General features: G+C 44.5%; 1 protein-coding gene across 3 annotated transcripts in view; it reads right to left on the reverse strand.

The window, feature by feature from the left end:
* LOC144824375 (scavenger receptor cysteine-rich domain-containing protein DMBT1-like) overlaps positions 1-16,560 on the reverse strand; it is a 563,994-nt gene that overhangs the window by 448,860 nt on the left and 98,574 nt on the right. The window contains exon 1 of one of the 3 annotated variants that reach the window (XM_078683488.1): positions 8,602-8,648. The exons of the other annotated variants lie outside the window; for them this stretch is intronic. The gene's annotated coding sequence lies outside the window, so the exon portion shown is untranslated. Of the gene's footprint in view, positions 1-8,601; positions 8,649-16,560 lie in introns of those variants that run through there. 3 annotated transcript variants of the gene reach the window in all.

Below are 16,560 nucleotides of genomic sequence, written 5' to 3' on the forward strand. Positions count from 1 at the left end.
CTGTGGGGTGTGTGAGAGGAGAACCCTGCTTCTAGTCTGGAAGGGGGGGTTAATGACTCGTATGTGAGCAGATGCCGCAGGAGCATCAGAGTCAGGAGTGCCAAGGGCTGTGGGGTGTGCACTATGTGAGATCAGTCTCAGCACTTCATGTCTATGTGTGGGTTGGAGACAATCAATCAATCAATCAAAGCATTTGTATAGCGCACTACTCACCCGGAGGGTCTCAAGGCGCTAGGGGAGGGGGGGTCCGCTACTGCTCGAACAGCCAGGTCTTGAGCTGCTTCCTGAAGGCGAGGTGGTCCTGGGTCAGGCGGAGGTGGGTCGGGAGGGAGTTCCAAGTCTTGGCGGCCAGGTAGGAGAAGGACCTTCCCCCTGTGGTGGCTCTTCGGATGCGGGGGACGGCGGCGAGGGCGTGGCCGGTCGATCGAAGCTGGCGTTTGGGAGCGTAGAAGTTGAGGCGGCTGTTGAGGTATCCTGGGCCTTGGTTGTGCAGGGCTTTGTGTGCGTGGGTGAGGAGTCGGAAGGTGATTCTCTTGTTGACCGGGAGCCAGTGCAGGTCTCTCAGGTGTCCGGAGATGTGGTTGCGACGGGGGATGTCCAGGATGAGTCGTGCCGAGGCGTTCTGGATCCGCTGGAGTCTCTTCTGGAGTTTGGCGGTGGTTCCGGCGTAGAGGGCGTTGCCGTAGTCCAGTCGGCTGGTGACGAGGGCCTGGGTGACCGTCTTCCTGGTCTCGGTGGGGATCCACCGGAAGATCTTGCGTAGCATGTGTAGGATGTTGAAGCACGACGAGGAGACGGCGTTGACTTGTCTGGTCATGGAGAGGGAGGAGTCCAGGATGAAGCCCAGGTTGCGTGCGTGGTCTGTTGGTTTGGGTGCGTGCCTAGGGCGGGGGGCCACCAGGAGTCGTCCCAGGCGGAGGGTGAGGAACCCAGGATGAGGACTTCCGTCTTGTCCGAGTTCAGTTTCAGGCGGCTGTTCTTCATCCATTTGGCTACCTCTTTCATACCTTCGTGTAGGTTGGCTCTGGCGGTGGCGGGGTCGTTGGTGAGGGAGAGGATCAGCTGGGTGTCGTCGGCGTAGGAGATGATGTTGAGGTTGTGCTGGCGTGCGATGGCTGCGAGGGGACTCATGTAGATGTTGAAGAGGGTTGGGCTGAGCGAGGAGCCTTGAGGAACGCCGCAGATGACTTCGGTGGCTTCTGATCTGAACGGGGGGAGGCGGACTCTCTGTGTCCTTCCGGCGAGGAAGGAGGTGATCCACTCCAGTGCCTTCTCCTGGATTCCGACGTTGCTGAGGCGCTGTACTAGGGTACAGTGGCAGACAGTGTCGAAGGCCGCGGAGAGGTCTAGGAGGATGAGGGCCGCTGTTTCTCCATTGTCGAGCAGGGCTCGGATGTCATCGGTTGCTGCGATCAGGGCGGTCTTGGTGCTGTGGTTGGCGCGGAAGCCGGATTGCGAGAGGTCGAGGGATCCGTTTGTCTCGAGGAAGGCGGCCAGCTGCTTGTTGACGGTCTTCTCGATGACTTTTGCGGGAAACGGGAGCAGTGAGATGGGTCGGTAGTTCTTGAGGTCGGTGGGGTCGGCTGATGGCTTCTTCAGTAGGGCGCTGAGTTCGGCGTGCTTCCAGCTCTCCGGGAAGGTAGTGGTGTTGATGGCGTCCCGCAGGTGGGGTGCGATGACAGCGTCGGCCTTGTTGAAGACGTGGTGAGGGCAAGGGTCGTTCGGAGATCCGGAGTGGATGGAGTTCATCGTGCGGATGGTGTCTTCGGTGCTGATCGGGGTCCAGGCACGGAGGGTGGTGGTGGGGGGCGGTGGTTCGGTCGTGGCATGCGTCGATTGAGTGCTGAAGCTGTTGTGTATGTCCGCGATCTTGTTGTGGAAGTAGGAGGCGAGGAAGTTGCAGAGGTCTTGCGAAGGGGTGATGTCGTTGTTTCCGGCGTTGGGGTTGGAGAGCTCTTTAACGATGTTGAAGAGTTCCTTGCTGTTGTGTGCGTTGTTGTCCAGTCGTTCCTTGAATGCAGTTTTCTTGGTGGTGTGGATCAGTTGGTGGTGTTTTCGGGTGGCGAGCTTGAGGGCAGTCATGTTGTCCGGTGTTGGGTCTCTGCGCCAGGCTTTCTCAAGGGCTCTGCAGTCCTTCTTGGAGCTCTTGAGTTCGTCGGTGAACCATGGGGCTTTCTTGCTGCCGGGTCTGCTAGGCGGGGTCCTCAGAGGGGCGAGGTCGTCTGCGCAGTCGCTGATCCACTTCGTGAGGTTGGTGGCCGCTTGGCTGGGGTTCGTTGCGCTGGTGGGTGGGTGGGTGGTGGGTGGCTGAGCCAGACAAGGGTCTGGCTCAGATCTTAGAGCCCATGGAGTCTACCCGTCATGGGGCAATGACAGCAGACTTTTCCCATGCACTCTGCCGTTAGTGCTCCTTAGCTCCCACACCGCCCCCTAGAAGCCAGAAGCCGGCAGCCAAACGCTACAGCTGCTGTCACAGAGACATACCAACAGGATGTTTTTTTTAGTTCCTGAGTCCTTGAAGGGGGAGAAGAAAGCTTAGTACAGGCAGGTGAGGAAGACCAACATGGGTGATACAAAGGACTTAAGCCGGCGAGGCAAGCTGATCATCAAAAGAGCATGACCGATGTAGCTGCCACAAATCCACTGATAGAAAACAGAATCAGATGATAGGAGTGCCTGTGGCAGGAACTCTGGGCTGCTGTACTGCTGCTGGGCGGCTGCTGCAGCTTTGATAAAATGGCTTCTGAACAGCTGCATTGTGCTGCCCCAACTCGAGCACGGTGAGTGCGCTGCACCGACGAGTCGGGCAGGTCGAGCTCATTTGCGGTTAGATTAGCAGGCCGTGCTTTTGGAAGGGGAGCAGGCCTGCCAAGTACCACACATCTGAAACCTTGGTGGCTCCTCAAGCATTTAGGGACTCATTTATGAGACTCCTTGCACCTCCGGTACATCACTTTTTGTGACGTTCCCTGGCGCAGAAGCCTGCGTGATATTTATCAGGCTGCACTAAGCCACTTTTTTTTTTACTTAATGCTGCCTGATGAATATCAGTCCCTTTAACGCAATGTTCTGCATTAAAGGAGCGTGCAATGGGTGCTGCCGGGGCATTCCCATCAACATCCCCGCAGAAATCGTAAATCTGAGGCTGTGCCAAAAGCTTACGCTTTCCATGGGGAGGAGTAAGGGAGGCACAACGAGGAGAAATATCTTGATTACGCCTCGTTTTTTCCTTTTTCTATGTGGGCTGCATTCTACAGCACATATAGAAAGAGAAAAAGATTCTTGGAATTTTTTTGCCATAGGGAAGCGTAGCAAAAAGGCCTGCAGCACCTCACTACGGTAAAACCTCATAAATGAGGCCCTTACTCTAGTTCAGACCCAGACCCCGGCCCGAGTTCAGGAGCAGACAGCAGTAACCACCAGACTAACTCATCCACTTTCAAGTCCGCTTGCATTCAAGTTAGCCTGCCTACAACCTCCACTTCTTCGAAGTATAAAGGTATTAAAGGTACACATGTATCTTCCGTAGAGATAGGGGTGAGCATACAGGACAAAAGTCTAACACAAGAATCAGCAGAGATAGAATATGGGGGGGAATCGTTCAAAAGCACGCTAGCTTCCATACTTAGAGTACGCTCCATGAACGACTGTCAAAATTGGTGGAAAATATGTCCTCTACCCCGATGAGGTTGAAAGAGGCCGAGGATCATGTTTCAGAGTTGGAGGATAAGGTGGCGGGTATGCAGCAAGAAGTCATCCAACTGGAGAAAAGCGAAAATCAGATCGAGAACAAGTTACAGGCTTTAGAGAACTATATTAGAAGCTCTAACCTTTGATTGGTGGGCATTCAGGAGGGTTGTGAGGACACTCAAGTTATGAAATGGATGAGTCACCTTTGAAAAAAACTATGGCTAAGAATTACTAGAGCTCACAGGATACCGTCTCAGAGATATGCAAATTCAAAATACCCATGCACAATACTTTTGGAGTTTGCATAATATCACATTAACGATTCTGTATTAAGCATGGCCATAGCAAAGAGAACTTTTTCAACTCCAGAAGTAACATCCTTTCTCATATGTCAGCAGTAACTGCATACAATGAAGAGAATTTGTGAAAATGATTGATTCATTTAACTGTGCCCAGGTATCGATAGCCCAACAAGCCACACTTAAAGTCATAGCAAAGGGCCAATTCCTTTTATTTCCTGATATTAGATCACTTCTTATGAACATTTCTAATTAGAATTCTAAAATTGGCAGCTGTTTAGACCTTATATACCATGCAAGATTTCTGCTGAGGGGAGGGACACTCTGGAATCCAATTCTGGAAGAGTGCAAGGTTGAACGCAGAAGGGGGCAACTAGTCAAAGTTGTGGTAGGGAAGGAAGAACAGGCAATCCTTCACCAGGGGGGGTCATGGGTAATTCAAGGGTGTGTGTGTGAAGCAAAGAAAAAAATGGAGAGTTCAAACTCATGTTCTTTAATTTTGGAAAACTGGAGGGGGTTGAACAAAGCCAGACTTGCTGGGACGAGAAACACTGTAATTATGGCAAAAGGGAAATTAAAGAAGAACAGGGATAGAGCATCAGAGCGGAAAGGCAGCTTAAGGTGCACAGCACGTCTACCATTATGTAATGCACTTTATATTGTATGATGCACTTTGGTCTTGCGTAATTAGCTTAATAGGCAGCTTAATGGATATGACCCTTTATTATTTTTGTTAAAGGAGACAATCTATCATATAAAAGGGAATTAGGCAGGGAATCATGTAGTCATAATTATGCACTCTCTTGCCGTATTTCTTCCTTGGTTGGTCTGCTGCATTCGATTGGCGAGTCCTTGCCAACACCTGTCTGAGGAAAATCCTCCACATGCACTTGCCAAGCACCACCAGCAACAACAATCTGGCAGAAGAATTTTCATCCCATTATGAAAAGACACTGGAGCTGGACAGGTCACACTCTCTGCAAGCCCCTGCCAAACAACACCAGCCAAGCCCTCACCTGCAACCTGCAATGGTAAAGGAAATGTGGGATGGCATAGAAACACCTGTAGCAAGGCCTCAAGACTGACTGCAAGGAGATGGGTTATGATGGGAGTCAGATTGAAAGAAAAACCCAGGACAGAGATGACTGGAGCACCTGGTTAATGACCCGTACATCTGGAGGGGTAAGTAGCATAAAATAGCAAGTAAGTAAGTACTCACTCTGCAATCACTACCTCAGAAAGGTAAATACCTCCTTCTCAATCTGTGGTTGCTCCCTCAGAGAGATAGATACCTCCTGCTCACTGTGTGGGAGTCTGCATTATCTTTGACACTTACATCGCTTTGCAGAAAGTTTAATTCCACCTGCTTGATGTCTGAAATCTACATTCCAGCATCCACTTTATTAACACTTTCTCAGGGAGTTTAAGAAAAAGACTGTCTGGCATGTTCTTGTACTCAATGGTGCTAAATGTGTGCCGTGTCCTGCCCTATATCTAATGTTGTCATCTATTTTCGAGAGTGTGAAATACCCCAGTCACACTGTCTCTAATCTCTTGTATCACATATTTACTGTTTCTAATCTCTTGTACCCCACACTCTCTGTCTGTAATGTGCAGCGCTACCTCCACTGCTACCATCCATTCCTTATCACGTTAAATAGTCTTTACTCACTGTCTATAATTTCTGTATCCCATACTCACTGTCTCTGATCTCCTGTATCCCATACTCACTGCCTCTAATCTCCTGTACCCCATACTCACTGTCTCTGATCTCCTGTATCCCATACTCACTGTCTCTGATCTCCTGTATCCCATACTCACTGCCTCTAATCTCCTGTACCCCATACTCACTGTCTCTGATCTCCTGTACCCCATACTCACTGCCTCTAATCTCCTGGATCCCATACTCACTGCCTCTCATCTCCTGGATCCCATACTCACTGCCTCTAATCTCCTGGATCCCATACTCACTGCCTCTCATCTCCCGGATCCCATACTCACTGCCTCTAATCTCCTGGATCCCATACTCACTGCCTCTAATCTCCTGGATCCCACACTCACTGCCTCTAATCTCCTGGATCCCATACTCACTGCCTCTCATCTCCTGGATCCCACACTCACTGCCTCTAATCTCCTGGATCCCATACTCACTGCCTCTCATCTCCTGGATCCCACACTCACTGCCTCTAATCTCCTGGATCCCATACTCACTGCCTCTCATCTCCTGGATCCCACACTCACTGCCTCTCATCTCCTGGATCCCACACTCACTGCCTCTAATCTCCTGGATCCCATACTCACTGCCTCTAATCTCCTGGATCCCATACTCACTGCCTCTAATCTCCTGATCCCATACTCACTGCCTCTAATCTCCTGGATCCCATACTCCCTGTCTCTAATCTCCCAGATCCCATACTTACTGTGTCTGATATCCAGTATTCCAGTCTCAATGTCTCTAATCTTATGGAACCCAATTTTCACTTTCTCTAGTCACTCGGATCTCATACACACTGTCTCTAATTTCTTGTATTTCATACTCACTGTCTCAATTGCACTGCACTACCTTCAATGTTACCCTTTCTTTCTTATTTAGTTAAATACCCCATTCTCGCTTTTTTTAATCTCTTGTTTCCCATACCCATTTTCCTAATCTCTCACACCCAATACTCACTCTCTCTCATCTCATTTCCCCATTCTCCCTGTCTATAAGCTCCTGGTTTCATTACTCACTGTCTCTAATCTCCCAGATCCCATACTCACTGTCTCTATTCTCTTGCACTACCTTCAATGCTACCCTCTCTTATCTAGTTAAATACCATATACTCACTTTCTCTAATCACTTGCACTCCATTGTCTCTGCATTTAATCTCTTGTACCCCATACCCACTGTTACTAATTTCCTGTACCCAGTACTCATTGTCTCTCATCTCATTTCCCCATTATCAATGTCTGCATTCCTGTATTCCATTCTCACTGTCTGTAATCCCTTATTCTATACTCACTGCCTCTAATCTCCCAGATCCCACACTTACCGTCTCTAGTCTCTCGGATCTCATACTCACTGTCTCGATTTTCCTGCACTTCCTTCAATTCTACCCTCTCTTTCTTATCAAGTTAAATACCCTATTCTTGCTGCCTCTAATCTCCTGGATCCCATACTCACTGTCTCTAATCTCCCGGATCCCATACTCACTGTCTCTAATCTCCTGTACCCAAGATCAGTGTTTTCAATCTCCTGTACCCCATACTCACTGTCTCCAATCTCCTGTACCCACGCTCAGTGCTTTCATTCTCCTGTACCCCATACTCACTGTCTCTAATTTCCTGGATCCGATACTCACTGTCTCTAATCTCCTGGATCGATACTCACTGTCTCTGATCTCCTGTACCCCATACTCACCGTCTCTGATCTCCTGTACCCCATACTCACTGTCTCTAATCTCCTGTACCCCATACTCACTGTCTCTAATCTACTGTACCCCATACTTACTGTCTCTAATCTCCTGTACCCACGCTCAGTGTTTTCAATCTCCTGTACCCCATACTCACTGTCTCCAATCTCCTGTACCCCATACTCACCGTCTCTAATCTCCTGTACCCCATACTCACTGTCTCTAATCTCCTGTACCCAAGCTCAGTGTTTCAATCTCCTGTATCCCATACTCACTGTCTCCAATCTCCTGTACCCCATACTCACCGTCTCTAATCTCCTGTACCCCATACTCACTGTCTCTAATCTCCTGTACCCAAGCTCAGTGTTTCAATCTCCTGTACCCCATACTCACTGCCTCTAATCTCCTGTACCCCATACTCACTGTCTCTAATCTACTGTACCCCATACTCACTGTCTCTAATCTCCTGTACCCACGCTCAGTGTTTTCAATCTCCTGTACCCCATACTCACTGTCTCTAATCTCCTGGATCCCATACTCACTGTCTCTAATCTCCTGTACCCCATACTCACTGTCTCCAATCTCCTGTATCCCATACTCACTGTCTCTAATCTCCTGTACCCCATACTCACCGTCTCTAATCTCCTGTACCCCATACTCACTGTCTCTAATCTCCTGTACCCAAGCTCAGTGTTTCAATCTCCTGTACCCCATACTCACTGTCTCCAATCTCCTGTACCCCATACTCACTGTCTCTAATCTCCTGTACCCCATACTCACTGTCTCTAATCTCCTGTATCCATACTCACTGTCTATATTCTCCTGCACATCCTTCAATGCTACCCTCTCATTCTTATCTAGGTAAATACCCCATAATCTCTGTCTCTTATCACTTGTACCACATTCTCACTGCCTTTAATCTCTTGTACTCCATACCCATTTTTCCTAATCTGATTTACCCCATAAGCACTGTCTCTAATCTCTCTCGTTATCTCCAAAGATGCCATCTGCTGTATCATTATTGTGGATTTAACTACTCCATATTCATTGTTGGGAATCTCCATTCATATCTGACATGTTCATTTCTTCCTCATACTGTGGAACATGCCACATTCTGAAGATCCAAATCTCTTCCTCAGGGTGAGACTCTGCCTGGAGTTGTCTCTCTAATCTCTTCCAGTTCCATCTTGTCTTATTGAATTTAGAAACATAATACTTACTCTCTGGAGCTCTGCAGATATGTATGGTCCTCAAATGATGTGAGGTGATTGTGGGATGCTCTATACTTTAATTTGAGGCAGACTACCCTGATATACCTGACCCTCCACGTGGGGAGGGATCTGCTGCTCGTCCAGTGTCCAATCATCTCCCCATTTATTTCAATAATTTGCAACTTCAAACTGACATTAACTCCACCCAACGTCATGTTTTCCACGATTTGGATCCCATCAAAGCATTACCTACCTAGGCTCAGTGTTTAGGGAAAAATCATCTTTGGCATGAACACACAAAGACCAAACACACACACATGCACACACACCGACACATCCTCATATACACACATACACACACACACACACACACAGAACAGCGGATCAACTCATTGGAGGCACTGTTAATCCACCAGGGAATAATATATGGAGTCCATGCAGGGGTACCAGGAGAGCAACACATTGGAGGTACTGCTAATCCACAAAGGAGTATCATATTGAGTCTACCCAGGAGTAACAGGGGAGCAACTCATTGGAGGCATTGTTAATACACCAGGGAGTATTAAATGGAGTCCATGCAGAAGTACCAGGAGAGCAACACATTGAAGACACTGTTAATGCACCAAGCAGTATTATATGGAGCCCACGCAGGAGTAACAGGGGAAAAGCTCATTAGAGGCACTGTTAATCTGTCAAAGAGTATCATATTGAGTCTACCTATGAGTAACAGGGAAGTGAATCATTGGAGGCACTGTTAATCCACCAAGGAGTATGATATGGAGTCCACATAGGAGTAACAGGCAAGCAACTCAATGAAGGCACTGCTAATCCACCAAGGAGTATTATATGGAGTCCACGCAGGAGTAACAGGGGAAAAACTTGATGGAGGCACTGTTAATTCCTCAAGGATTATTGTATGGAGTCCACACAGAAGTAACAGGGGAGCAACTCACTGGAGGCACTGCTAATCCACCAAGGACTATCATATTGAGTCTACCTAGGAGGAACAGGGGAGCAACTCATTAAGGCACTGCTAATTTACCAAGGAGTAACATATTGAGTCTACCTAGGAGCATAAGCATACAGACCTACAGGCACCTGCACACATAAACCACCAAGCAAGCAATCACCCATATACACAGACCACATGAAGTGTTACATTGAATCCTTAATGCTGTGTGAGGGCTGTTTAAAAGTGCTTGATGTGACCGGAGGGAGGAAAGAGTAAGGAGCTTAATAAATGTCATGATTTTTTTTACTATAGAACCTAGCAGTAGTTTATAAATAACATTATCTGTATGTGCTCCTTCCAGAGCAGGGAAACACAGGCAAGAACATAAGGCTGTAGGTGAAGGAAAGAGGAAGCAAGAGAGGGATGTAGGTATAAATCAAGGAAGAGACAGTACAGTATGAAGAACAGGGGCCTAACAGATGTTTAGGATTGGAGGCACTGCTAGAAAGACGCCAAGGCATGCCAAGTACCCATATCCATGAACCAGCACCTGAAGCTAAGATGATGCCTTCAGACACTCAGGCACACATGCACTGCCCACACAACATAGATATCGTCATATAGTACAGATAGGGATTAACAGAGTGTCACAGGACTGAACAAATGGAAAACAGATGGACAGCTGTCTGGATGCAGGTTTACGTACCCTTCATCCTGAAACTCGTTGCTGCCAAAATTTCATTTCCAAGTACAGGAAAGATTTATGTCAATGCCAACTGCATACTGGCCTCTACTTACAGAAGTCATTCCCTCTGACCTACTGGCTAGTGAAACAGGTGACTCTCCATTCCCTATGAAATGATAACTTGTTATAATGACATTGCATTTAAGTCTGAGAACTCATGCAGCCCAAGTGGCTGAGAAACAGCAGAGCGCTGAACAGAAGGGCAAGAGTCAAGATACTTTGTTGAAAAGATTGACAGAAGGGAGAGAGGAGGTGGGTAACAATGAGTGGGGGTGTGCTAGACAAGAAGAGCTGCTGTTATATTGTCAAATTTCTAATATTTGTACGTAAAGAATAAAAGTGAAGTTTTAGGAGCTGGATGTTGATTTTATAGGGGAGAAGGGTGGGTAGTAATTAAAAAACTTATATAAAAACTATTAAATTGCTTAAATTTGTGTGGGATGTTTGGTTTTTAGGGGATAAGGTTGGGTAGTAATTTTAAAATGTTGTGTCAACATTTTTATAATAATAATTTGAATTTAGAAAAAAATTAATTTGAAATGTATAATTTAAAATTATAAATTATAAATTTTGCGACAATATGAATTTAAATTGTAAAAAATAATTTGTTATTAAAAAAATAATTACATTTGTAAATGTTGTATAATATTTTAAAATATTTTTTATTTAAAAAATAAATATTTTGGTGTGATAAATATGGTAATTAATTTATTTTATATTTTAAATGTACAAATTTAGGGGTCTATAACGATATTGGGCAGATCGCCATATTATATTGGCAGGGGTACCGTGGCGGACCGGAAGACCATCCACCGCTTTTCTGCCCGGTCGACAAGTCGATCAGGTGGAAAAGGGTTGAATATGCTAGCGGTGTCTGCGAGACACCGCCATCCATATTACAATGACTGCGGGAACCAACCTTTCTGTGGCAGCTGGAAGGCATGCCGTTTTTGCTGTTGGGGGCCAGTTGTGGGCCCCAAGGATGTTGGAGTGTAGAGGGGTACATTGGGGGTATCAATGGTACCGCCCTGCATTTGCATGCATGAGGTGTCGGGCACCTTGCGGTGCCTGCCACGTTGTGCATTTGGGGTATTTTGTTACTACATGGAATATTTTTGCCTTGGATTGTTTTTCATTTAATCTATTTTGAGGATATTCTACAGCTACACAACCGTAAGTTGTTTTTAACATTATTGAGGGCGGGAAATGTCTATTTGTGAATTTTATTTTGTTATTCGTTATTTTATGTGATATCATATTGACTTATATAGAAAATGTATGACATAATTTGACTAATATAAAAAATACTTTGTGTGTTTAATATGCTTTTAATGTTTGCTATTTGTTTTATATTAAATAATAGATTGTGCTATTAGATCTATGTATTCTAGGCCTTGGATATTTGGATACATTCTTGTTTTTTGTTGGAGGTATTTGTAAATTATGAATTGTTTTTTTACTCAGTTTTGGATAGCGATTGTTCCTCTCTGTTCTATTTTTATTGAATGTATACGTTTGTGCAGTGTTGGTTGCCCTCTCCTTATTATGGCCTGGAAGGCATTATTTATGAATGAATATGACAAGGGTAGGGATGCACACCTGTAATGTTCACTTTGTTCATTTCTCCATTTTCCAAAAAGCGTGCTATTAGGCAAGGTGCCATGCCCCAGCTGCACCAAATAATGAAATAACAGCTATGGGATCGAAAATACGCCCCAGGCTAATGCACATTAGCGGTCGACCGAAAGGCTGTCATTCTTTTAAACCAATAAATCACGTTATTACCATATAATCCATATTTTCAACACCATGCTTCTGCATTTTCACCACAATTATCTCGTTCCACAGGCGGAATGATGCTTGCCAATTTTCAAAGTTTCTAATGTTAGTGCTGGGCCATCGGAACCTCTTAGCACAAACACCAAAGAAGCAAATTCGTCTGTAGGCCGTTTCATTATTTGGTGCAGCTGGGGCATGGCACCTTGCCTAATAGCACGCGTTTTGGAACATGGAGAAATGAACACAGTGAACATTACATATGCGCATCCCTACCCTTGTCATATTCATTCGTAATTTATGCCCTTTTTGGGATAGCACCCAATTCAAAAAATGATGAGTAAAATGAAGATTTACATTGGAAACTGTTTCATTCCACACGGCTGGCATGGCTGCTCTTAGATATATGGGAAAACCTTCACGAACATTTTTCCATAGAGACTGTTGGGGAAATAGATTATAGGTTACTAGAGTACCATTTGATATAACATGCAGATTGAGGTTTTTTACAATGCTAATGAATTATGGGTAATAGAGTTTTTGTATACAACTGGTACGTCTTTTGTGTCATGTTGCTGGTGGGAAATGTAAATCTCTAGACCAATAGGAAGAGACTTCTGTATTTAAACGAGGGTTGGTAACAGGGAGGGGACTACCATCTGTGTGAGGAGAAACTGAGGATGGTTGAGAGTTCCTGTTTATGGCAGGTATGAAGCATCGTTACAATAGAGTAAAATGCTGAATGATGGAGTTTTTGGAGGTGGATGTGAGTGATTGAGGAAATGGAGAAAGACAAGGTGATTCGTGGGTTGAATGGTGTTGTGCAGGGGTATTCGGGGGTTGTGGATGGAGAGCGCACTGAGCGGCGTGTGAGTTGAGTTGCGAGTGAAACACACAGTGAAAGAATGGAAAGTCGAACGGTGACTTTGTTTTTATTTGGGATGAGTGAGTGGGGCTCAGGAGTTGGGGGTGTTTAGAGTGAGCATACAATAGTTTAAAGGTGAGGATTCCCGTTAGTTTATAGTTGTTGGGTTGATGGATTTTTATTTTTTATGTACGAACCTCAAGGGAGCAAGTCAAAAATATTGTAATTATAGGCAAAAATATATGAATTTATATTGATGAGATTTAATGTGCAAATATGTCAATGGTAATGCTGTTTTTTTGTACTTGTTATTAAAGTGACCCCTGACGAAGGGCACCTTGATGCCTGAAATGCATTGGGTTTCTTCTAAATAAACAACACTGCCTACAGACAAATGTGCTTCTTACGTGTTTGTGCTAAGAAGTTCGGATGGCCCAGCACTAACATTAGAACATTTTCCGCCTGTGGAACGAGATAATTGTGGTGAAAATGCAGAAGCATGGTGTTAAAAATATGGATTACATTGTAATACCGTGATTTATTGGTTTAAAAGAAAGACAGCCTTTCGGGCGACCGCTAATGTGCATTAGCCTGGGGCGTATTTTCGCTAGTTGTTATTGGAAGGCATTAGGCCATCCTTCTACCGCATTATTAGTTTTTTGTTATTTTTGCAATAGTGCTGGCGTAGACATTCTACCAGGGACATTTACATTTTGGTTATCTACGTTGACCTGAACGATGCAACCTCCCCACCCAGGTGGCCTCAAAGTAATCCAACAAGAGAGTACATTTTCTTCATTAATGCAGTAGAAAGGACTGTCTATTAATAAGTTATAATAATTTGCTACTACTATTGTTGGCACGCATGCTAGTGCAAATCAGTTTTTTATTTGCTACGAAAGTTCCTGTTGGTACTCAATAGGTAAGGTAGATTATTGGAAGTGTCTCCACATACTTAAATTAAAGTGGTAGTAACACCCTTGGATTGCAGTATGTGGGTATATTTTTAGACTAGTTTGTATCATAGCTAGTTCGAAATCTATTATTATCCTTTGGGGATAATAATTATCAGTTAATTATTTTATTATTGTTAATAGTTCTATATAGGTGGGATTATTTTTATTTGGCAGCAATGCATAAATGAAGGGAATATTGGTTTCCTGAAATTTACCATGAATTGTGTAAAGTTGGTAAAATGGTTTTGGGCATACTTTAAAAGTTCTATCCATCATCCATGTTTCACAGTGTTTCAGTGTTTGCAAGTTATTATTAGTTGCAAAAAGAATCATTATTTTATCAATACTTTGGTTGTCATACATCAAGAATGTGTCCTTGTTGTGGGTAATAGTATATTCAGGTAGTATTTCAATTTCTTGAAATGTTTGGGGGGTTGGTGGAAACCTCTTTTAGTTTTAGCTATTAATTGTTTCAGGCTGGGGATAGGGGGCAATTGTCCCATGACATGTTATCTAGACTTATGTCGAAACATTTTTCAAGTTTCAGTGCTTGTCTGTTGGGAGCCTGTACTTGCTTCTCAAATTGTTTCTAAGGCTTCCCATACTTCTAATTCTGTCACATTGGGTGGATCGTTGTGCTCTCTCACATTCACAACGTTATCTACAGTAGTAGATTGACCATAGCATGCAGTTGAATAGTATTTGCTACATGTCCAATGTGCTTTGGTATCTTTCACCTTTTCTTGGGTGTAGGTATAACCCATGTAGCTAAGCATCAATTTTCCCTTTTGTGATGTAATAAAGCTTGCTCTTTCAGCAATATCTAGGGTATATTTGTGAACACACACACACACACATATATATATATCCACTTTAAAAACCATAGGTTTGACACCAGTTATAGTTAGCTGGAAATGTTACTGACATAAAACCATTGAAATTCCCACGTTATAGTTAGTTGGACTCACTATAACTCGCGCACCCGCAATGCACTGCTGATGATGTCACATATTACATCGTTCATGACGTGGTTAGTGACATCACTGATGACATCACTGATGACATCTCAAATGACATCACTGATGACATCACTGATGACATCTCAAATAACATCACTGATGACATCACTGATCCATATTTATCCAGCCAGTCCGGATGCCTCGTCACCTTCCCCTCGACTCAGTGGGAGGCTCGAGGCAACGACGGACAGGTGGGTGACGAGGTCCTCTAGGCTTCAGATTAGTAAATTGAGCGCCTTTAAGTAGGAGAGACATCAGACTAAAAAGACTTTGTACCAGTAACCCACAATACTATACAGTGGGACTCTTGGATGGTACCAATCTATACAAAACAACCCAGATGACGAGATTCCACCAATGGGTGGGCAGATGGGTTTATATGGATTGTGCTGATTTTTGTGTCTTTTCTGAATTTTTGGTGTGGTGTTGGGGCCTGGCCATGTTGCTGGGGGTTAAGTGTATATTTTGAATTCAGGCAGTGTGCTCAGGCCTGTATCCAGTTTGCCTTGCTTAGATATATTATGCCCAGGGGTAGTGAGTGGTGCATATAAAGAGGAGCATATTTACAAGCCCCTTGGTATCAATTGAGATAGAATATAGAAAAAAGGGTATATTTACAAGCCTCTTCTGCACCACTCACTACCCCTGGGCATAAAGGGTGTAAGCAAGGCAAACTGGATGCCAGCCTGAGCACATTGCCTGGATTCAAAATGGATCCTTGACCACTCACTACTCCTGGGCATAATGGGCGAAAGCAAGGTTAACTGATTATAGGCCTCAGCACATTGCTTGGATTTAAAATGGACCCTGGGCCTTCACCCCCAGCAACATGGGTAGTCCTTGCCTGGACCAGGCCTCCAAATCCTGAATTAAAACATTATTGAGGGCAGGAATGTCAGTGGATTGTGCTGATTTTTGTGTGTTTTCTGAATTTTTGGTGTGGTGTTGGGGCCTGGCTATGTTGCTGGGGGTCAAGATTACATTTTGAATCCAGGCAGTGTGCTCAGGCCTGCACCCAGTAATGTAGTGCATATTGAAATGGGCTATGTTCTGTTTGAAAAACTGATTTACCATGCTGTATGATTTTTGGAGAAATGTGTGGTTATAATATTTTTTAAAAGGGTCACATTTGGCGCAATGTTTAAAATGGGCTTGTAAATATGCCCCTCTTTTTTCTGATATATATCTCTTTTTTTCTAGATTGTTTTTAATGCTTTGCTCAAATGTTGGTATATCATCTTTTTATTAAATGTGACAGAAAGGGTTTGTAAATATGCTCCAATTTTTGTTAAAGGTGATGCAAGGGGCTTTAATGTTTAACATTAATGCTGGTATAGAGATTGTGTAATGGTTTCATTAGATATATTATGCCCAGGGGTAGTGAGTGGTGCATATTAAAGAGGAGCATATTTACAAACCCCTTGGTATCAATTGAGATAGAATATAGAAAAAAGGGTATATTTACAAGCCTCTTCTGCACCACTCACTACCCCTGGGCATAATGGGTGTAAGCAAGGCAAACTGGATGCAAGCCTGAGCACACTGCCTGGCTTCAAAATGGATCCTTGACCCCCAGCAACATGGCCAGGCCAGGGTTTGTAAATATGCTCCAATTTTTGTTAAAGGAGATGCAAGGGGCTTTAATGTTTAACATT

This window comes from Lissotriton helveticus, chromosome 3_1 (genome assembly GCF_964261635.1).
Source record: "Lissotriton helveticus chromosome 3_1, aLisHel1.1, whole genome shotgun sequence".
Taxonomy (NCBI): Eukaryota; Metazoa; Chordata; class Amphibia; order Caudata; family Salamandridae; genus Lissotriton; species Lissotriton helveticus.